This window comes from Polyodon spathula, chromosome 9, assembly GCF_017654505.1.
Source record: "Polyodon spathula isolate WHYD16114869_AA chromosome 9, ASM1765450v1, whole genome shotgun sequence".
Taxonomy (NCBI): domain Eukaryota; kingdom Metazoa; phylum Chordata; class Actinopteri; order Acipenseriformes; family Polyodontidae; genus Polyodon; species Polyodon spathula.
The window spans coordinates 20130464-20155472 of NC_054542.1; the positions used below are offsets into that span (position 1 = coordinate 20130464).

Sequence of the window (25009 nt, forward strand, 5' to 3'; positions counted from 1 at the left end):
CTGTTTCTTTGTGCCTTCGATTTTTGCATTATTGTTTTGAAGCACCTGCGAGTGCTCCTGGACTGTTTACCATTGCTTGGTATTCCCGTGGTTCTGTTTACCATAGTTGGTAAGCAGACCACGGACCAACAGCGCCCTCTGTGGGCTAAAGAAACCCAAAGCACCCCTGAAATAAAACTGGGCACCTGTGCGGTGTTGTCAAGTTCACCTGTCTGTCTCCTGAGTCAGTGAATTACCCACCACCCTTCCACACGTGGTGTCAGAATGGGATTCACTGGCATTGCCCCAAGCAGTGCATCCACAGAAGGAACAGACTAGCAATGGATGCTACCCAGTTTGCTGCTATGACGGACCTCCTGCGCCAGACGCTCACCACGGCAGTGCAGGGGGCGGCTAGACCAGCAGCTCCAGACCCCCAATTACAACTCCCAATAAAAATGACGGCCGAGGATCGACCCGAAGATTATTTAGAGGTGTTTGAGGCCATGGCGACCTCGGCCGGGTGGGATCCAGCGCAGTGGGCTAGCTACATGCTGCCTCAGCTCACGGGAGAGGCGCAAGCAATGGCGAGAACGCTGTCCCCAGAGCGTATGATGGATTACCCCACGCTGAAAACTGTCATCCTTAATCGTGTGAGGGCCACACCGGAGGGGTATAGGGAGAAATTCTGTGAGGAGCAGTTTGCGGCAGGGGAGCACCCACGAGCCATTGCCCACCGCCTGAAAGATTACGCCCTGGGTTGGCTGAACCCGGACGGGAACACCAAAGCCAGGGTGGTGGAGATTATTGTGGTTGAGCACTTCCTGGAGTGTCTAGCCCCGGGACCTCGGCTGTGGGTCCAACGACAGGCACCGGATACGCTGGACTGGGCAGTCGAATTAGCCGAGCAGTACCAGGCAGCGGAGCCAACGCCTGTGAGACTGCCGGGGAGGAGTGCGGCTACCGGATCTTCCCCTCAACTGGCCCCGGAGAGGGCGAAGGGACTGGGGGGAAGGGGTAGTCCAGGATTTGGTCGGGGGTGTCGGCGGGAAAGCTTCATTGCCAAAGCTTCGGGGAGAGAAACCAGCCCACTGAGGTGTTGGACGTGCAGGGAGGTGGGCCACCTCGTCCTGGACTGCCCCGTGATGGAGTGTGACCTCAGCCGACCAGGTAGGCGCATTCAATTACCTCAGTGACTTCAGCACACAGGTTTTGTTATTCCTGTGATAGTAGATGGTGCAAAAACCCAGGCTCTCCTGGATTCAGGGTGTGGTCAGTTTCTGGTGCAGGAGAGCCTAATCTCACCGGGGCACAAACGTATATTGCATCGGGTGCATATTAAATGTATTCATGGGGATGTACGCTCCTATCCCAAGATCAATGTGAGTATGACTATTGGACAGCAGGTGACGCAGGTGCAGGAAGGATTATGTCCTCGATTGCCAGTACCAGTAGTTCTGGGGCGGGACTGTGAGCAGTTTAAAGATTGGTTGGCTGCCCTGACAGCCCCGTCCTCTTTATTGGCAAAGAAAGAGGAAGTAATTGGAGAGATTTTTCCCTTTCGTAATCCTGAATGGTTTTGCCATAAATTTAAACCCCGTAAAACTAAACGGGAGCGCCGGATCACTAAGACTGAGGGCTGGCAATGGAGGGAGTTGGAGAAGTTTCAGGTGGGGGCGGTTGGTGAAGAGTCTGGGGGGGAGGTTGCGGAGCCAGCGCAGGGGTCTGGCTCTGCTGCCTCTGCTCGGGACCGACCTGACCCTGAGTTGGAAGCCATGGGAGCTGATTTCTTAGCTCGCTCCCATGACTTCCGACTCGAGCAAGGGCGTAAGGACGTGCTGGGCAGGCTCTTTGACCAAGCACTGGTGGTTAATGGTCGGGTGGTCGAGCCCAGACGCGCCGCCACGTACCCTCACTTTGAAATTGATCGAGACCTTCTGTACCGTGTTGATAAATTACCCCAGACCGGGGAAGAACGTCTTCAGTTGCTCATTCCTCAGCCCTTTAAGGAGGATTTGTTGCAGCTGGCTCACGCTATTCCCCTGTCTGGTCATTTGGGAAGGGATAAAACTAAAGCAAGGCTTGTGTCACAGTTCTTCTGACTGGGGCTGGATGGCGATGTCAAGCGGTTTTGTGAACGTTGTGGGGAATGTCAGAAGGCCAGCCCTAGAGCCGTTCCACAGGCCCCACTGGTGCCTTTGCCCCTAGTGAAAGCTCCATTTGAGCATATTGGGATGGACATAGCTGGGCCACTAGAGAGGAGATCGACAGGATACACCCACCTACTTGTCATTCTGGATTACGCCACGCTTTTTAATAAGACCCAGGTTTATTCGTAGTGATGTGCATTACTGGGACCACCTGATTCCTCCCCTTCTCTTTGCAATCAGAGAGGTACCCCAGGCTTCCACGGGGTTTTCACCATTCGAGCTGTTGTATGGGTGGAGACGCCGGGGTGTGCTCGATCTGGTCAGAGAAATGTGGGAGGAGCAGTAAGACAATTCAACCAATACCGTTCGGTATGTGTTGGACCTGTGCAAACGTCTTGAGTCTGTTGGGAAATGGGTGCATGACAATTTGCAGCAAGCACAGCACAGACAGGAGACACAGTACAACTGAGGAGCCCGGTTGCGCACATTTCAGCCGGGGGATAAGGTACTTCTATTATTACCCAGTTCCGAGTCGAAACTCTTGGATAAGTGGCAAGGACCCTTTGAGGTTACACGCCAGGTTGGGAAGGTGGACTATGAGATCTGCCAGCTGGAGTGACGGAGAGAGAAACACATTTATCATATCAACCTCTTAAAGCCTTGGTTACAACCAGAGGCATTGCTAGTGGCACATGCAGATGACGTCACAGACCTGGGACCTGATCTTTCTGTATTGGCAAGAAAAGGATCAGTACAGATTGCGGAGAATCTGACACCAATGCAGAAATGTTAGGCTCACGGTCTGGTGGCGGAGTTTCCTGACGTGTTCTCTTCTGTCCCGGGGTAGACTCGAGTAGCCCATCATCACATTGATATTGAGCCGGGGGCTCTAGTTCGCCAGAGGCCATACCGTATACCTGTGCGTAAAAGACAGGTAATAAAAGCAGAAATTGACTAAATGCTGAGACTGGGGGTAATAGAAGAGTCCCAAAGTGACTGGAACAGTCCGGTAGTTTTAGTCGATAAGCCAGACGGGTCAACTCGATTTTGCATTGATTTCAGACGAATAAATGAGAAATCGAAGTTTGACGCTTATCCGATGCTCCGGGTAGATGAGTTGCTGGAGCGTCTAGGCACCGCTCATTTTATGACGACACTGGATTTAACGAAGGGGTACTGGCAGATACCCCTGACCCTGGAATCTAGAGAGAGGACGGCGTTTTCGACTCCCTTCGGGTTGTACCAATTTAGGACCATGCCCTTTGGGTTGCACTGAGCACCTGCCACTTTCCAGTGGATGATGGATCGCATCTTGCGGCCCCATCAGCAGTACGCCGCTGCTTACATAGATGACGTGGTTATCCACAGTGAGGATTGGCCGAGTCATCTGTGTAAGGTGGCAGCGGTGCTGCAATCCTTGCGGGAGGCGGGGCTCACTGCTAACCCAAAGAAGTGTGCCATTGGGAAGAGTGAGTCGGAGTATTTGGGGTATCGAGTAGGGGGCGGCCAGATCAGACCGCCGTTTGCTAAGGTGAAAGCCTTGGATGCCTGGCCGGTTCCTACAACCAAAACCCAGGTGCTCTCTTTCTTGGGACTAGCGGGCTATTATAGGAAGTTCATCCCGAGCTTCGCTACGCTTGCTGCTCCCTTGACAGACCTCACCCGGAAGGCTGCCCCAAATATGGTTCAGTGGACGGAGTCGTGCCAGAGGGCCTTTCTCGCCTTGAAGCGGAGGCTGTGTAGTAAGCCAGTACTATGCAGCCCGGATTTTGGTAAGAGGTTCACCCTGCAGACGGATGCGTCAGAGACAGGTCTTGGGGCAGTGTTGTCTCAGGTTTTTTGTTTACAGCAAACGTAGACTTTTATTTGCATAAACTGTAAGACTCTTTAGACTTAACTTTTAATATAATGTCAAGTGTAAAAGAGTGTGGCAAAGTGGTTGGTAGGGGGAACGGGTGTAGCGTTGATGCGGTGCAGGAGTGACAGGCAGACAGCGATAATACAGTGAAAAGTGCTTTATTTCTTTTCCAGGTCTGGTGACCGACAAATAAATCAATCCCCAGCAATACACAACGATGTGTAGAGCTCGGGGATAACAGAAATAGGGCACAGTCCCGAACAAAGACAAACAGACGGTCACCAGTCCTGGGTGAGTGCAGTCATGCGGGTGGGTGGTGAAAACACGGATACAGTGGTGTGCAGGGGTGCTCCGGACAGTGCTGACCCTTTGCGACAGCTCCGGAGTAGTGCTTTAACTGTCTACAGTGAAACAAACACAGACAGTTAATAAACAAATACAACACGTATCTCACAAAACACTGCAAGTTCCTCTCTCGCGCCTTCTCTCTCCAAACGTTTTACCCAAACAAAGGAAAAGATCAGCATTACCCTGGCCCCTATATGTACTCCCGCATGACATCTAGGTAAACGGTAAACTTATTACTTGCAGCTGCCCCTCGTTTACCTTTCAGGTCAATACAGCCCTACAACAGAGTTTCGCTTCCTTCCAGGCTGACCGTCGGAAACGAACTGTCAGTCCAGCCCTTCCAGATACTTCTCCTCCCGTTCTTTAGCACCCTCACAGGTCGGGAGGGAGATTTAACACCAGAATGCTCCGAATAAAAGTGGACTCTGTTATATTTTGGCCAATAAAATATATACATGTTTAATTATTGTCATTTTAGCAAAGCGACCTTGAAAAACACATTATAATGTTCCTTTTCATATTAAAACAAATGTTAAAATAAAATGTTCAGATTTTTCAGGAGTCATTAAACTTTGTCCTTCATTTTCTCAAAACTATCTAAAATGACTGTGACAGAGATCGAATGACGCTAGGTGTTAGATCTTCCTTCCGACCTGAGAGGGTACTAGATGAACAGAATACCCTGGACTAAAAGGCATGACACTTTATTCCCATGGGTAGGTGGAAGTCGGCAGGGCTACGGTACCCAAACTCAATGACTCGAACGGGAAATGGCGTGGCATCCGCGGATTGGAGAAGCGGATGCGCTCGTTAACCAAGGGGTCACGAGCGAGGGTATAAAATAGGGGCATAGCAAAGTAATCTCTTCCTTTGTAAATGGTTAGAAAAATAACCTAAAAGTGTGCATTTAAACCCTGCATTTAAAACAAACCATGAGCGTTCTGTTAGTCTGCCTTGTAAACGTTGTTTGTTCCCAAACCTGTGGGATTGTACAAACTGTAGTGATACACGCCACTGTATCGCTTCCATCATTTATTATTTACAGGTAATCGCCATAAGGCTATGGACATTGTAAACCATTTCAATAAACACCGTTGCACCTGTTCGTAATTGTCTGTGTGATTTGTACCTGCACTGCACTCACCTGTATCTACTCACCACTTTGCCACACACAGTGTCAGAGTGGGAAGGAATACACAGCACTGTTGGTGCTGCTGGTGCAGCTGGACAGCAGATGGGAGTCTGAGGAGAGATGGAGAGAGGAGCGTAACATGACTGAGTCGAGCTGGCGATACCGCCCACAGCAGCAGCAGCACCACCTTTTATGGCGCCCCAAAAGGCGAGGACGCATAAAATGACGGTGGAGGATGACCGAGAAGCATACCTGGTGGCATTTGAGTGGCTGGCTACCACCACGTCATGGCATTGACAGTTCTGGGCAAGCCAATTGGGACCCCGTCTGATTGGTGAAGCACAAGCAGCATACCAAGCAATGTCTGATGACAACGCCATTCAATATGACCTGGTAAAGCTGGCTGTTCTCCATCATCTCAATATAATGGAGGAAATCCATCATGTGAGGCTCAGGGAGTACAAAAGGTCCACAAGTACACGCCACAGGGTGGTTGTGCAAACACTGTGTGACCACATGGTACATTGGCTCACTCCCGGGCTAAAATCAAGCGCACAGATGGGGGAGGTCATTGTAATAGAGCAGTTTTGCCATGTGGTCAGCGCCGAGACCGAAGCATGGATACAGCTCCACAACCCCAACACCCTGGACCAAGCAATGAAACTGGCAGAGGAGTTTGAGGACTCCCGGGTGTCAGCCCAGTCCAGGCTGCTCACCGCTCCAGTTCAGTGGAGCATCCGAGCACCACCACCTTTCTCTGCTCCACTACCCCCACCACCAGGAACGGATCAATGACCTCCTAGACCGCTGGCCCCATTGGGCAATCTTGCCTCCCTTCCATGGAGATCAAAGTTGTTCCCTAGCTGGGGTAGAGGTGCTTCCCCCACCCCATTACCTTACCAGCAGCGGGACAAATATCTAACCCCTGTGCCCTCCTTTCTCCCTACCTGTTTTAGGTGCCACCAGCTAGGTTATCTCCTGTATCCATGGAGATACGGCAACATAACCCACAGTCAAAGTATACTTATCGGTCGGTCCGATAAACCATCACCTGGTAGTTGGGGTGGCGAAAAGGTTGGGGTGGCGAAAAGGCTACCACATCCAGTAATTCTGCGTCGAGACTGGCCAAACTATAAAGAATTGGTTAAATTAATGGCAGTCCCAACAGCACACATTAAACGTGGCAGAAAAAGCAGAAAGGGAGCCTACTATAATGTAACAAATGCCAGTCAAAGGGGGTCGGAATACAATGTGACCAAGAGGGAGAGGTTACTCCGGCCCCTCTCAATATACCGCTCATGTGGCACTCAAGCATGGACTTAGTGTGGGGCCAAAATAATGACTCCTCACTAGTACACACTTGGGGACAGGTCCAGTCTATTGAAGGTAAGGATGTTGAAGGTGCTGGGGCGCTAGTATTTCCACATTTCATTATCAAGGGGTAATTACTGTATAGGGTAAACCTTGCCACAGGCACACAATGTAACACAATTATTGGTTCCCTCGTCTTGTTGGCTGGATGTCATGAGGCTGGTGCATGATATCCCTTTTGCAGGGCACCTCGGAGCTGACAAGACAAGGGAGTGAATATTGGCACGATTTTATTGGGTAGGACTTCATAAAGATGTGTTGAAATATGTAGCCACATGCCCAGACTGCCAGCGGGTAGCGCCGGGTCGGGTGCGCCCTGCCCCTTTGGTCCATTGAGGTCCACTAGTGCCACTGCGATAGCAAAAGAATTACTGCAGATTATGGCTAAAGTAGGGATCACCAAGCAGATTTTGACTGATCATAGAACTAACTTCTTGTCCAACACATTTCAATAAGTATACAAAATACTGATGGACGGTTTGCTGGAGCTCTTTAATCAGACTTTGAAGTCGATGCTTAGAGGCATCACTTCTTCCCTACCTCCCTTTTGCAGTGAGAGAGGTACCACAGAGTTCAACAGGGTTCTCCCCCTTTGAGCTCTTGTACGGCCGACAGCCTTGCGGCATCCTCTATCTGTTGAGAGACTGGTGGGAGGAGCACAAAGGCTCGTCCAAAAATGCAGTGCATGTGCTCCTACTCCATGATCACCTGGATTTGGTTGGTCGTTTGGCCAAGGACAATCTAAAATCGACTCAGCACCGGCAGCGGCAGCATTACAACCAAAATGCACAGATTCTGACCTTTCAACCATGGGACAAGGTAATGCTGCTTCTTCCCACGTCGGAATCCAAGCTATATGCTAAATGACAGGGGCCATATGAGGTGATTTGGGCTATAGGGAAAGTCAATTATGAAATTCGGCAGCCCGATTGCCGCAATGAACAGGAAATTTACCATGTCAACTTATTAAAGCCCTGGCATGCAAAGAAGGCCTTATTTATAGCCCCAGGTGAGGTAGACGATGTTTTGACCCTGTATAAAGGCCCCTAGCATACAGAACATTCCGATGGGGGAACAGGTACTCCAAGATCAGCAAAGAGATCTGCGCAGGTTAACTGAGGAGTTCAGCGATGTTTTTTCTGATGTGCCTGGCAGAACTAATCTCTTTGAATGTGACATTGTATCTCCCCCACGTATCACAGTTAGAGAGAGACCCTACCGAATCCCGGAAAGTTGACAAGGTGGCGTTCGCAAAGAGGTACGGGTGATGCTCGGGATTGGGTGATAGAGCGAGTGGTGCAGTCTGATTGTGATAGTTGCCAGAAAGGATGGCACCAAACGCTTCTGTATTGATTTCTGTAAGGTAAACACTATGGCCAAGTTCGATGCCTACCCCATGCCTTGACAGACTGGAAACGGTGAAATTCATCTCAACTTTAGACCTGACGAAGGGATACTGGCAGATCCCCTTAACCAGTAGATCACGTGAGAAAACTGAATTTTCTACCCCTGATGGTCAGTTTCATTTCACAACCATGCCGTTTGGACTACATGGTGCACCCACTGCCTTTCAGAGATTAAAGGACCAGGTTTTATGGCCACATCATGCATATGCAGCAGCGTATATTGATGATGTGGTTATCTACAGCTCCACCTGGTGGAAGCATTTGGCTAGGGTCACAGTCATCTCGCAGTCTTTGAGAGTAGCTCGGCTGACAGCCAACTTGGGTAAATGTGCATTTGCCAAAGAAGAAACCCAATATTTAGGATTTATTATGGGACATGGGCAGGTGAAACCCGTTCCCACCAAAGTCCAGGCTTTGATGGACATGGCGATCCCGAAAACCAAATCCCAGATGAGGTCTCTCTTGGGGTTGGCTGGTAATTACCGCTGATTCATCCCTGAGTACGCCACAGTGGTCAACCCTCTAGTGAACCTCATCACTTAACTAACATCACTGTTCCAGCATCGCACCTGCACTAAGAGCATGCACTGTCCGGAGAGGTGTCTGTGTTTATGTTGTGTCTGTACCTTTGTAAGTATTATTTCGGGATGGCAACCCCTGGTTTTGGCGCTGGCGATACCCATTGTTGGGTAGAGCCAGCTTTATTATTTAAACCCGGCCAAGCAGACTGTCGAGAAATTTAAAAGAAAGAACTTGAACTGTGAACTCTGTGTTTGTCCTTGTTCGGAGCTCTTGCATCACCCTTTCACTACGCACTGCAACCCACACATTCACAAAAAGATAAACTTTCATGTTTTAAAGAAATACAGTAAATAAATAATACCCTGATCTACCAAACTCCATATAATATCTCATGTTTTATTCATGTTTATAGTTATTGCTGTAAACAGCAGCAACAGTAATTTACAAGCAGCTTCATAATGTAAATTATTCCCATGATCTCCAGTATATGAAGCACCACAGAGGCACATAAGAGGCAATTATCTTCCCATTGAAACTGAAAAAAAAATGCATTAAAGCAACTGTGGTTATTCACTGGATTATTCACCAACTTTTTGTCTTTTTCATGTAATTACCTGCATAGTTTTTTTTTTTTTTTTTTTTATTTGTGTTCTTATTTATACAATTGTCATTTTATTACAGTTTTTCTCAATTGTTATCATAAATTTACCAGTGCTATTATCACAATCTTCAAAACAGCAAACACAAATACCAAAACAGTTTACTAACTTGCAAAACTATCTGCATTTTACTTATTAACACACATAATGCAAAATCCTAAACAAACTCTTCAGCTCTCTTAATACAATTGCATTGCTAACACACAAGTTTCTAATTTGAATGATTCGTCCTCAGAATGAAGGTATTCTCCGCAGCCGTCAACAATCTACACTCATTTATGTAAACAAATAATCCACACCTGGAAAATCAGCAATTCTCAGTAAACATTTTTTCACCTGGGAATGATGTATTAAAGGCCTATGTAAAAGGTAAAGTCATTGTTGCCACAAGCTATAGACATTGTGAAATTGAAATGATGGCTGCACGTCAGTGCCTACAAGGGAGAGAGCCACGGCAAGTACAATTGTTTCAAATGAAATGCGTGCAACAATTATTGATCATGTCATCAACCGGGGGTCTGACAATTAGGGAAGCTGTGACAATCGTCCAGCTAAATGTTCCACGCTCAACTGTTGCATTGATTATATATACATAGTGCACTGAAAATAGGTAAGTAAAACTAATGTTACTTTCACAGTGCACTGCGAGAGCAGCAGTGGTTTGCGCAACGTGATGTTTCTTCCTTCCATTTTCTTCCACCCTACTTCCCCTTCCTCAACTCAATCTGAGGAGGTTTTTTTTCCTGTTGGAGATGGAACGTATATGATCACTGCCCCCATGACAGGGTTACACTTCTCCAGGCCATGGAGGGTGCCTGTGATGACATTGGGCCTAAAGCCTGTTAAGGCTGGATATGTCACAGTAGGCGTTTTCTTCCTAAGTGCATTGCCAGAGAGAAGATTCATCCGCTGTGATGTAGATGAAATAATAATGTGGCCAGAGAGAGATGAGAGACTCGGTGGTGATGATACTGAATGATGTTAAGACTGTACGCTCTTTACCAAACCGTAAATAATTTCACATTGATGCCTTTTGCTGTTATTTATTTCTTATATTGTATATCTAAATACGAAAAGAGGAAAAAACTAATATGAACACAAAATAGTAATCCTTTAATATTCCTGACTCAACTTTTCCTTACAACATTTCTCAACCGCTAACTCCCTTTTTTGGAAACTATGGTCAAAGATATCTAACGCATGACATCAGTTTTCAATTTCTGAAACTCATTTTCAGAACATCTAATCCCTTTCTACTCTTTGTACATGAATAGCATATCCTTAGCCCTGCACAACTCTTAACAAAAATGTCATCAGTGAAGATTCCTGTGAGAATGCTGTGTCTACACATTGTTCACACATTGTTTGCAATTTAAGGAAATTAGTTCTAATTGTGTGAATTGTTCAGCAGACACAATAGCACATAATCCTTCATCGATCAATCAGCCCAAAGCCATCTATATAAGGAGATATAGGAAAGCCTCAGGGAAGGCAGAAGAAAATGGAGCTCAGAGAGAAATGGTGCAAGGAAGGGGTGTGCATGTGAGGGAAGGGAGAAGAGCGCAAGGTCATCAAAGAAGGCATATCAGAACAACAAATTTATTAAATGAAATCAGAGCTACAATTGTGGACCAAGTAATCAACCATGGCCAAATCTATCCAGATCGACAGTTTCATCTGTCATGAGAATCTTTAGGATAGAAAATCGGTAAGAACTGTATCTCTACACAGCACAAACACTACAGTAATGTAATTGTGCACTACAGCATACTGTACTGTACAATCCCTGTAATGAATGGACATTGTTGTTCATGGAAATTCTCCTCTAGGACTGAGAGAAGACCACACAGTGGGGACCAAGGACACATGTTCACAGAACACCAAGAAACTGCCATTGTAAATAAGGTGCGGGCAAATAATGTTATCCGGATGAGGGAAATCCGAGAGAGGATTATTGCTGACAATGTGAAAATCAGCAAATATGTCAATGTCAGTATTGCCACAATAGGTAGAGTACTGCAGAGAAATGCAGTAAGCATGAAACAAGTGTACAGGGTGCCATATGACAGGAACAATGACAGCGTGAATGAATCAGTATGCTCAGGTATATAAATACAAATGCTACATATTTTCTTTACAGGCATTTTTTTCTCATTGTGTTGAGCACATTGCGTACTATATGTATTGTAATGGAAACTTTCCTCCATCCTTATACAGTATACTTTCATAGTGTATTGCACTACTGTAATACTGCACTTTCTATCTTTCTTCAGAGGATCATGGAGCTGGACTCAAGTGCGACTCCCCATCAATATGTATTTGTGGATGAGGCCAGATTCAATCTGGCAAACACGAGAAGACACGGGAGAAAAATAATAGGAAAACGGGCAACAATGGAGGTCCCAGGACAAAGAGGTGGCAACATCGCTTTGTGTGCAGCCATTGGACAAAGTGGGGTGATACATCATCATGCAATCATTGGCTTATACAATGGGGACTGACGGATGAATTTCCTGGATAAACTTGGGTACATCCGGCATTAACATTTTTGAAAATCCAGTATTGGGCTGAATACAGCCTTGCAGCCAAATAATATAGAATAGGCATGGATAGCCCTCCTAGTTCAGAGAATGAGAGTCTCCTTTTTTTATTCTGGGCTGGGAACCTTCCATAAACAATCTACTCAACGGTGAGATTACCAGAATTTTACAGTTTTGCATATGCTACCACATATTTTCACTGACTGAAAGTGAAAGTCTCACACGAGAACAAATATAATGGTGAGGGATCACTCTTTGATTGTGTTATTAAGGTTTGAAATAAACTGCGCACTTACATATTCTCTACCCACTTACGAAAAACATAAAAATATATATTTTAATTTTTAAATAATAAACCCTCACAGCAGTAGTGGCATAGCCAGGATTCTTTTTGGGGAGGGGATGGAAATGGTAACTTTTTTTAAGGTGAGTAATCACAGTGGTGCAATTGGCAACCTGATTTCTTATTCGTGCATTGACGTTTTATTTTCAAAAAATAAAGAACAATTTTTTTAAACACAAGATCCAATAACCAAACACACTTGTGCAAAATAGTTTTTATTTATTTATTTATTCTATTTAGAACACTTACGACTAAAAACAAAAAAGGAAATACAAAGCAAAGGACTATAAATATAAATAACTATATATATTTTCATTGGTACGTATGGTTGTTCAAAGCAAAGCAAACCATTTTATTTAATCTCACAAATCCTGACTAATTTAATTACCATTTAACCATTTAACAAATTAGGGCGACCAAAACAAATAGCTAATTTTTAAATTATTTTTTTCCTTTCCCCTACCGCTGTCAGGCCATACTTCACGTCTCTCACTCAGTATTACGTCACGCTGGATGTCCGTTTGGACTGTAAAGTGTAACAGCTGTGTGCATTGTCCATTGAGAAGAGTTTTCAGCACTTTTTTTTCCCTGTAACACAGTGGCTAAGCCTGGGGAGGCACAATACCTGACCTCGCCACACAAGAAGCACCACCCTTCCTCATCCAGAAAGGCGTGACAAACATCTGGCGTGGTAGAGACGTGACTGGACCTGTAACCGGCGACTGGACCTGAGACCGAAGACCCGCCCCGCTCTGCGCCTTTTCCGCATCCTCATGAGTTTTTTAAAATATATATATACAAAACAATAACACATTATTGGCTTTCGTTGTCATGTATACATATAAATCATAATATAAAATAAATAATAAAAAGGGGGGGGCACTCCGCTACACCTGGTAATACAGTGAATCTAATTTTGAACACCTGCTGTTTTACATTCTGCTGTACTGGGATCATAGCACACAAAAAAAAATAAAAATAAAATAAAATAAGTCATTTAAGTCCACCAGAACTAGGAGACTGACAGTGTGAAAATGGTAATTGCAGCAATAACACACAACCCCTTTCAGTGCAATTTAATGAGCAACTTACATACAGGATCAACCATGTCAACATTTGTAAATTGGAATATGCTGTGAGATAGGCATAAGAAATAACCGCCTACTAACTGTCTTGGCAAGTGACTCATACAGTCAAAATAGGCTAGCAAGGTCGACTGTCATAAACCTACAGTAAAAGCAAGACATGTTGAATGGGAATTTAATACTATTTAGAATAAATCCTTATAAATCTAAAGGAAAATAGTTATTTCTTATAAATCTGTATCATTTAATAGTGTAAATCATGGCTATAACAACATTCTGACAAGCCTTACTGTTTTGCGTTGATATTTCTAGCGATCATAGGGGTTATCACCATCGAAATACAGAAAATATCTAATTACAGGGGTGATTGCTGCTCAGATAAGGCAAGTAAAACCAGGTATAGAAAAATTAAAATATTGGAGCATCAGAACCCTAAACCACATTCAACGATCATAAATGTCATAAAATGACAAGGGAAAGGGTGAGCAAATATATGAAATGACATTTGAATCTACTTGCTCTTAAAGAAAATGGATGTTGTAATAAAGGATCCTGTGGCAGGGCGAAAGTCCTGCACATGGGTAATATGTAGCTTATTGTATATTTTTAGGTTAATTGTTGTAAATAAATTGATTTAATTGTTTCAGTGAAGCGTCAGTATAAAAACATAACGTTAGTTTACCTACCGTAAACCTGGTTCCATGAAAGAGAAGATGGCCACCAAACATCATTATGGGATACACTCCTGCCTATTGGTAGGTGTCACTGAGCTCTTTCTATCAAAGCTGCCAATAGGCCCCTTCCCCTCAGTAACCCCCTGTGTCCCGCCTCCCGAGGGTACTTAACTGTCATGCAGGGGAGGTTCACGAAACCATGATGTCGACCGAAGCGACCTTTCAGTTGGTGGCCATCTTCTCTTTCAGGGAACCAGGTTTACGGTAGGTAAACTAACGTTCCCTTTCAATTCGAAGATGGTCACCAAACATGGTTATGGGAAACATGTACCAGAGGGAAGAGAGAACGGCAGCATATGAGGGATGCTAAGTTCTGCCTGACCAAGGTCAGCGGCGTCAGCATGTAACCTTGAGGACCCTAGTGCTCACAAAGGGCAATGAGGAATTGTGACAGGCTGGCGAGTGGATAAAGGCCCAGAGACAGACTGCAGTTCAAAAAAAATAATACTTTAATTTTAAATAAACACAAAATAGCACAAGGGCAAAAATAAAGATATTTAAACACAAATAATAAAACAAAAAGCAAAACTTACAAAAATAAAGGTTTCCAGGCTGGGCGATGCCTTCAGTGGATTAAAAAAATTCACCAAAACCAAAAACAACACGCACAACCGTCTGCTTGCTTCCTCAGCTCCCTTCTCTCCCTAATGGGAAGATGAAGCCTCCTTTTATGTCAGGTGGCTGGGTGCTGATTGATCGTTAATTATGCTAATCAACTAATCAACCCCAACCACCTGAACACAATAAATCCAGGCAGGTAGGGGAATTTAACCCCATCCCTGCCAATTTATAAAGGGCAGAGCTCTGATCTGCCACAGGGATCTACCACATTCAGACAGTAGAACCTGGCAAAGGTATGCGGAGTAGCTCAGCTAGCCACATCACAAATTTCAGCCATGGTGGCACCTCGGAACAGGGCCCATGACTTAGACACACTTCTCGTGGAATGTGCGGCTATCTGCTCAGGTGGGGAGAGCACTATTATATGCAGTCGAGACTGTGTCCGTAATCCAATACAACAGCCGCTGCTTGGAGAGGGGCTGTCCCAGGGTCCGTGTTCCATGGCAGACGAAGAGCTGGTCAGACTGACGCAGCGCTCTTGTCCTATCCACATAACACCTCCATGCCCGAACTGGGCAGAGAAGGTTCAACTTCGCAAACGGTGGAGGATGAAAGGACGGCAGTTCCATGGACTGATTCACGTGGAAGGCTGTAACCACCTTGGGGAGAAAAGCAAGGTTTGCACGCAGTGACACTCTACTACCATCAATACGCACACAAGAGCTATGCACAGACAGTGCCTGCAGCTCACTAACCTGCTTTGTGGAGGTGATAGCCAAGAGGAAGGCTGTCTTCATAGACAGATGCTTCAACTCAATGGAGTATATAGGCTCAAACGGGGCCTGCGTGGGAGCCTCCAGCACAATCTCAAGGCTCCATTTGGGGAGAGTGGCCCTCCTAGGAGGGCGCAATCTCTGAGTGCCTCGGAGAAACCTGGTAGCCAAAAAACACTGAGTCAAAGGGGTCATGGCAAGCAGAAATAGCCGCTAGGTAAACCTTCAGTGTGGAAGGTGATCTACCAGCCTCAAGCAGATCTTGCAGAAACTGCAAGATGGCGGGAATGGGACAGGAGATTGGATCATGACCGTTAGAACGCCACCAACCTTGAAAACATTTCCACTTATAGGCATACAGTGACCTTGTGGAATGCACCCTAGCATTTTACAGCGTACCCACGACTGCGTCTGACAGCCCTAAGGTTGACCAGAGGTCGCTTTCAGGGGCCAGACCCATAGCTGGAGCCTGCCCAGCTCCGGGTGCCAAAGTGTGCCTCTCGTCTGACTGAGAAGATCATGGCGAAGCAGGATTTCCCAGAGCTGGCCATTCAATAACTGGCACAGGGATGAAAACCAGACTCTCCTGGTCCACCTGGGGGCCACTAGGAGAACTGACATCTTCTCCGACTGGACCATTTCAAGAAAGATCGAGAGCAATGGCAGAGGTGGGAATGTGTAAAGGAGCGATATGGGCCATACGTGGGCTAGGGCGTCAACGACTAGTGGACCATCGGGTGGAGCCGCCGCACCGATGGATGCGGGCTCTCCCTCGAGATTCTCTATGATTCTCCACATATACATATACATTATAAACACTCGTGTTACACAGACCTGTTTTTATCCCGTGTACCAATGACTACACAACAACATTAACACACAACATACAACACAAAATACACTCAGCATGCATAATAAACCCAACTCGATGGCTGATACTGCTGCTGCTATCAGACCCAGAAGTTGTTGGCACAAAACAAGGGACACCTTCGAACTCTGCCAAAACAGGGAGAGGTGGTGTTGTAAAGCTGCTACCCTGTCGTCCGACAAGTATGCGCGCATTGTGGTGGAGTGCAGCCAGCGCCCCACATACGTTATGCACTGCACTGGCATCAGCCTACTCTTGGCATCGTTGATGGTGAGACCCAGCCTCACTAGATGCTCCGTCAATAGCGCCGTTTGGGCCACCGCTCCCTCCCGCGACTGGAAACAGATCAACCAGTCGTCGAGGTAATTCATCACTCAGACTCCTTGCAGCCGCAAGGGGGCAAGGATAGCATCTATGCACTTTGAAAACGTACGGGGAGCTAGGGAGAGACCAAACGGCAGCACAGAAAACTCATACGTGTTGCCCTGAAAGGCGAAGAGGACGTATTTCCTGTGCTGTGGACGAATGGGAACGTGAAAATACGCATCCCATAAGTCCACTGTTGAACCAGTCGCCTGGCCGGACAGACTGGAGTATGTGATGACGAGTCAACATGTGGAACCCCCTTCTGTTTTAGAAACTGGTTTAAAACTGCAAGTCCAGGATGGAGCAAAAGCCACCATCCCGCTTCAGAACCAGAAAGTATCTCGAGTAGAACCCCTCTCCAAGAGAGGTAGGATCTACAAGATGAATGGCATGCTTGCCCAGCAAAGCTGCCACTTCAGTCAGGAACACCGAGGCCTGAAGCGGACCTGTCACAAACATAGTCGTGACACCGCGAAAAGGAGTAGGTCCAAAATGAAACTGAAGCGCATAACCATATTGTATGGTTGCAAGCACCCACACATCAGAGGCGCAAGTGTGCCAGTAGTGCAGCTGTTGTGCCTTGAATTGGGTTTGAGGCCTTCAGCCTTCAGGGGCCCTGTTGGGGCAGCTGAGACTGGGGTGGGTCTAGCGGTGGCGGTTGTATAGGGCGGAAACCTTGGGCTGACTACGGCCACATCCACCACGCTGAGGAAGGGTCCTGCCTCTTGTCTGAGATGAGGCCTGTAGGCAGTGCATAAGGTCACCTGATGGGGCTGTGGGAACCGGTACTTTGGGGTCCTGCCACATAGGCTCTAAGGACATGCAGGTTCAGGCACACAGGGTCCTTGGGCATACCTCCCACCGGCAGAGCCTTAACCAAGGCTTCTCTGCCCCTTCCAGTGAGGCCAGAGGAGAACCATGTCTCAATTGTGCCGGCGCTGTAGCAGGGTGGTTCCAAGAGGAATGCACCTCCTCCATGAAATCATGGAATGCTGGGAAGGGTGGAGCTCAGGCAGCCACGTCATGTGGTCGAAAGACTTGCTGTCCAGGGGACCTGCAAGTAGGCCGCCACACTCCCCATAAGCGCGGGCATGGACCCTGCCAGAGGCAGCCTCGGAATTAGGGGCCATGTCACCCCGGAAGTCAGGCTCCGCCTCAACTTCCATATCCGGAGGGAAAGCAGACTCCCCCCACGAGGCGGCGATAGAAAGCACGTCCTCATCTGAGCAGAGAGCCCGGTCGATCCGCTCGCCCTGTACCCCCCTGGAGGGGTCAGCGGGCGGCACAGAGACTGTGACCGGCTCAGGAGGTGGGCGGGACGCCACACGGGGGTCCACGGCAGACTTTTTCATGAGTCTAGCCGGAGACGACGGGGAGCGGCTGCGGGTCGAAACGGACGCCTGAGCACAGGGGATCTCCCCGGAAGGGCTCTGTGACGGCTTCGGGAGGCATGAGTGGGAGGGGCCCACAGCAGGGGACAATAGAATGCCCCCGTGCGACTCTCTCCAGGCGACTTGCGAGCACGCGAGGCTGAAAAGCCGCGTAGATGTTGCAGGCGCCTTTTAGGGTTGAGACAGCATGATCGAGGCCTTCATAGCGCTGGGTTGAAAACCACTGTGCGCTCTAAACACCACTGTGCGCCACATGCACCGAGCACCGTGGACACCGGGAGTCGTGTGGCACCGGCTTTAAGAGCACCAAGTATTACGTGAACCGCATGCACCGAGTACTGTGCAACAATAAACACCGCGCGCACCACGTGCACCAAGCACTGTGCATGCCGCTTGCACCGGGCACCACATGCACCGGCACCGCGTGCGCCGAGCACTGCATGTACCGTGCAGCACCGGTATAATATACACTGCGTGCACCGAGTACCGCGTGCACTGAGCACCAGGCTACCGCTTGCACCGAGTACTGCGTGCACAGATGCACCAAGTACCATGCCGCCCCAGGCCCCGCTCACACCGAGTGCTCCGAGTACCGCATGCACCACATGCACTGAGTACCATGCTGCACTGGTGCACTAGCCTATAACAGTACAGTGACAATGGGCACCATGCGCACTGTGGTACCGAAGTAGCACGGGCAGAGTCTTACACAACACGGTATTAAAAAAACACCAGGACAGCGTGGTCTCATGCCTGAGGAGCGCATAGCGTACAACAAGGGGACAGGGCCGAAGCCACGGCGGACAATTGACTTACACACACAGTAATAAAAACAGTTTTTAAAATACAAAAAACAGTTAAAATTACATTACAGATGGGGGAGAGCTCACTGTCTGTAGATTGAGCGACCTACACCAAAGGTGAAGGCCTGCGCAGCCCACGTACGTCTCAACCCTACAACGAGGGACGCCTCGGTGAGGAGTATATGGCTGACCTGGCTGAAAGCAGCCGCAGAGTGACTGGCGCTCTGTGCGAGTATGGGGACGCGTACCTACAATCAAAACAAGGCCCAACCGCGGCCTGGAGGTGGCTGGTGGGCAAAACTCGACAACGGGAACAAGGCAAGCCCGGTCCCGTGGAGTAATAATGCTCTCTGAAGTAAGAAAGAGTGAAAAACACACACAATTCTTAACAATAATACTTACCATACTAAGATGGACAGACAGAAAGAAGCAGCCTGACACGCGAAGCGAGCAGGTGCTGATAGTCAGAAATAGAATAAAAAGGCTACAAATTTTTAAATCACTGATTCTGGGAAAAGCGGCAATGGCCAGCTTTCAGCACAAAGTGCAGGGGAACTAGTAGTAGCTTACGCAGCACTTTTTAGAAGAAAAAGAGGCTCAATGCAACACAGAGGTCTTACCTCTGTGAACCTCCCCTGCGTGATGGTTAAATACCCTCGGGAGGCGGGACCAAGGGGGTCACTGAGGGGAGGGGGCCTATCGGAAGCTTTTATAGAAAGAGCTCAGTGACACCTACCAATAGGCAGGAGAGTATCCCATAACGATGTTTGGTGGCCATCTTCGAATTGAAAGGGAACGATCACTATGATCGGGGCTGCTGCAAGGCCTGCCGTTTTCACGGCACCTTTGATTTATAGATTGTTGTGTTGTGTTTTATTTTTAGTGTTTGTACAGTCTTGTATCGTCCTGTGTGTGCTGCCATTGCTGGTAGTGTTACGTGACATTATTGTTTACTTTTTGTTTGTGTTTATTAATTAAATCCTGTGCGCCTGTGTCGGTGTAACAACCTCTCTAACTCAGTCTCTTGTGTGTTCTCCTCATCCACCTGTAGCAAGTATATGAGGACACTACCACAGATCCCTTTCAAGAAAGAGAATGAATGCAAATAGAGTAAAGTGTCTGGAGAATTGACCCCTTGTGGGAGTTTGTTTTAATTGAAAATGTTCAGTTTTCTTTTGGTGAGTTTTCTTTTGAAGACACCTTTTCAATGTTTTATGAAATGTATCCAATTTTCCATATAGGCATAGGGCACATTTAAAGCAAACTATGTGCTAACAAGCTTTTATTGGGTGTTGAAGTGCAGGAACCACAAGCAGGGATTTCATTTTCACATCTGTTAAACTCGACAAGGTACTGACAATTGTATTAACAATGTGATTGATTAACAAGGATAGATTTTAGTTTAAAAAGTCATTTTTCAGGACTCTATGGCAACTCATAAACTCATAGTTAAAGCAGCTTAACATAGGATTAAAAAAACACTCCAATGACTGTAAACACCTGTGACAAAGTGCCCGCCCCTGTGTATATTATCTGTTATATGTTGCGTGTGGTGTGTTAAATGTTGGTGTATAGTCATTGGTACACGGGATAAAAACAGGTCTGTGTAAAACGAGTGTTTATAATGTATATGTATATGTGGAGAATCATAGAGAATCTCGAGGGAGAGCCCGCATCCATCGGTGCGGCGGCTCCACCCGATGGTCCACTAGTCGTTGACGCCCTAGCCCACGTATGGCCCATATCGCTCCTTTACACATTCCCACCTCTGCCATTGCTCTCGATCTTTCTTGAAATGGTCCAGTCGGAGAAGATGTAATAATAATAATAATAATAATAACTAGAGTTGCCAGTAACTTTATGGTTTCCAGTACCAGTATCTGTACCAGTACCAAACACTTTAGCAAATAGTGAAGAATGCCAGTACCTGTACTAAACAGTTTGGGAAATAGTGCAGAATGCCAGTAACAGTACAGGTACCAAACACTTTAGCAAATAGTGCATATTGGCATTTTTATATAGTAACCATGTCCACTGTCTTAGGAGTTATAAGGCAGTTTTACATTTGATCTTTAGTAAAGGTCAGAGGTCACAGGCTATGACATTTTTTTTGATAGAGCATATATGGGTTACTATATGTGTTTCATAGTAACCGTGGCCCTATCTGCACTCTGTAAGGAGTTATTAGCCAGTTTTGTATGTTGATGATGTCATCCAACGTGGCCGCCATGTTTTTTATTGTAGCAACTTCCCTTGAACAACCTTTAAAGACAACCACACTAGGATCATGTGTGCCAATTTTTGGTTCAATCGGACTAGCAATTTCAGAGACAAAGGTTTTTGTAGCCAGTTTTGTATGTTGATGATGTCATCCAACGTGGCCGCCATGTTTTTTTATTGTAGCAACTTCCCTTTAAAAAGACAACCACACTATGATCATATGTGCCTTTGGGTTTGTTTCAATTGGACTAGCGGTTTAGGAGAAGAAGGTCTTTGTAGTTTGTGATTATGATGTCTGTAATGTGCGAATTTGATTTCATGCAGCATGGTCACCATACCACACAACCTATCAGCTTCTTATGAACACCAGTTAATCTTGAACTATCTCTCAACAACTATACCAACTTTTAGCACTTTCAGCAAGCTATTTTCAAAAGACAAATTTTTACAATATGGCTGCCAAACCATGTGACTTACAACATATGTTTATTAGATTTTCCATCTTCCCATAAACATCTACCATCCTACCGAATTTCGTTAGTTTCTGAGCAAGTTTTGGCAGAAAAAAATAAAATAAAATAAAAAATAAACACAGCAATAACAATATGGTTCCCAGCCTGTGGCCTGGAAGCCTAGTAATCTTTACAAGAACAATAGGCTTCCAACCATTCTGGCTTGGAAGCCTAATAATAAAATGGCAACGCCAAAATAGATGCAAGGCTATACATGTTGCTATACAGTAAGATAAGAATTTAGGACCTTCATTTATTAAGTCATAGCAGTAAATGATTTATGTTCTGCACTGAGATTTGTCATTTTAATTGAATAGGTCCAACTAAAGGTAAAAGAAAAAGTTAAGTAAAACAGTACTTTCACTTTAATAAGGAAAAAAAAAAACTTACTTTTATAATGAAGGACTTTTCTTGATCTTATTCGATTTCTAAATAACAAGAACATGACCAATTACTGTGAAAGATCTTGGCTGATCATCATGACATTTTATAGGCGACAGGGGATTCCAACAGGGTGCTGATTGGTTACACAAGCAGTCCTTTATAATAGCCAAAGGCGATTAAAAGTGTCTCGTGGGCTGTCTGCTCTGGATTACAACCTTGTCCATTTCCAGAGTGTGTAAGATGTCGAACAGCGGCTCGAGCTGGAGAGTACTAAATACGAACAACAACAAAGCACTGAGTATGAGAAGTCTGCATCAGGTGTATGTTCTCTTTGCCATTTACTGCCTTTATACAATTCCAGCAAGTTCAGGTAAGCAATGTGTAATATTTTGCCATTTGCGTATAACGTGATTCCTTTAGAGAAAATATAAGGTATCAACATAAATCAATTGGTATCGTTAGCTCAGTGAAGAGAGTAGTAATGTTCTGCTTTGGCTGTTCTCACGGCATGTAAAACTTGGTAAAGAACCTTGTATTCTAAAAACAAACGTTTGAGAATTAAAAATAAATAATGTGCAACATATTTTTAACAGATCTTTAGTTTAATTGTTTGATTCTTTAAAATCACAAAAAGCACGTTTACTGTTCTTCATATGTATGGCAGCATATGCCATAGTACAATGTGTAGAACAGTTACAGCATTTCAATAAAGCGAATAGAAATAATAATAAAACACAAATCTGTCAATATTGTCAGCAAAGTTACCATTGTTTAATGTTTAGACATGTTAATCTGGGTTGTTTTTTTTTTTTTTGGGGGGGGGGGGGGGGGGGGGGGGGGGGGGGGGGGGGGGGTCTGGCACTGGTTTTCTATCGTGTGCCACACTTCTTTAATTCGTTGTCTTAACTGTAGATTGTATCTTCTCCTGTCCAATACACTTTTATCTTCTTTGGCAGGCTGTCAGCACAACAGTCTTGCTAGTCAGAAAATACAATGGTTGAAAAGGCATGAGTGTAGCTTACTTGTCAGATAACGTGGATGATGCGGGGATGATGCGAGATACACGCATTTGCATGATATCTCGGTTAAATATTGCGGTTAGAAATAGTTTTACAAAGTTTCACATTTGTGCATATTTGAGATTAAAACGGGTCAAACCTTGAAAATAATTGATCCTATATTGCGAAGGGTGCGTGTTGAGCAAGATTACTGTAAAGGCATTCATGTACTTTTTATTTTTATTTTAGGTTATCCGCTGCCCTACACAGCCTATTCAGACCACCTTCCTTTAAGCGAGGTATTAATGTAGTTACACTCAAACAGTATGTTCATGTGACTGATTGAAAATGTAATTGCTGAAATTGAAACGGAAACCGTAAACTTGAAAGAATAGTAGCCTACTTGATACCGCACATAGGGTGCAGGTATGGCCAAATGTTTTACATCACCGTATATAATTAACACATTTTGCTTCATAGAGTTTAATGAAGCCTGTTGAATAATGTAACGTAACATGTTGAATTACACACCGCTTTGTAGTTTTCTATATACTTAACGAAAAACGAAAAATTGAAAAATGTGAAATTTCAAAATCTAACATGAAATACTACTGTTATGGCTTCCAGCAGATATTATTTTGTAGTTTATTTGATTATATGATGTTAAATAAAATATCTAAAGTATGTTCATATACAGTAGTTTTTTTTTTTATTATTTTGTCTTGTATATCTCAATTCTAAAATTTTAGGTGATGTAAAACTTTTGGCCATAGCTATACATTCATTGAATATTATTATCAAACTTAGAACAGTAACCGTTCAAATAACTTGTTGACTGTGTATAAATAATGTTTTTCTTTGCAGAGATTGGCTTTATGTTACAGTCAGCAGACATCACATACAAATCAGCCAGAGGTAATTAAATTCCTCTTTCATAAGAAAATACAATGTTAACCACCCGATTCATTATACTTCTTTATACTTTTTGTTTTTTTCCTTTTGGTCAAACTTTTCATATTGGAAACGTTTTATCAAATGTTTTACCGAAATGTTCCATATCTGTAAAGACGTATCTTATATATAATATAAAATTTTGCATCGATATATATTCTAGATGAATAGATATAGATCTTAGTCAAATATATCTAATATAGATAATATATCTTTATATATATATATATATAATACTAACTTTATAATGATTGAAATATACTAACATATTATTATCATTTGAAATATTCCGACATGTTTAACAACAGGGACATATTCAGGACATGTATAAAAGGGTAAGTCACATATTTAAATTGTTTTATTTATCAACATTATTCAATGTGTACATTATTAGTGTATTACTATTTATAATACACTGAAACCTTTTTTTTTTTTTTTTTTGTAGTTCTTGTTTCATTATGCTAAGGATAAAGATACACCTGTACCACAGGGTTCTGGGGTAAGTCAGTCACAACTAAAACAATAAGCAAATGCTAATTAAGATTTATATCAGAAGTTTATGTACATATGTATAGAGTTATATAATATATAATGTTAACCTACAACTTCCCTATAAAACAAAACTGATGGAATTAATTGTATATTCACGGATACCTTAGAGGGCTCACTTTAGACAGATGGTCCTTCTGTACTGATGGTCATTTACAAAACAAAACCCCAAAAACCAAACTACTACAAAATGATTGCTTAGTTGCAACTGTCACATACAAATACCACTCCAGATAAACACAGGTGATAAATGCAGCAGTACTGCAGTACTTAACTTTTTTTATCTATATTGTGTCCATAATAGTATTGTTTAATTTAGAGTTATTTAATTGATGTTCCTTTAATGGAAGTTCACTGTCGTATAGCACAGTAAAAGCATAGCAAGATGACACACATATGAAATGCATAGTGAAAAGCATGATACATCACAGATAAGTCTGGTGAAGTTGTAGTTGTGGTTGACCGTGGTAAAGCAGGGTAAGTGCATTGTATCCCTAGGGAGAGGC

General features: G+C 44.8%; 1 long non-coding RNA gene across 1 annotated transcript; it reads left to right on the forward strand.

The window, feature by feature from the left end:
* The first annotated feature begins 22253 nt into the window (after positions 1 to 22253).
* LOC121321132 lies at positions 22254 to 23942 on the forward strand. Its single transcript, XR_005950917.1, has 3 exons — positions 22254 to 22375; positions 23253 to 23302; positions 23868 to 23942. It is a non-coding gene; the product is annotated as an uncharacterized LOC121321132 (long non-coding RNA).
* Positions 23943 to 25009: the final 1067 nt, after the last annotated feature.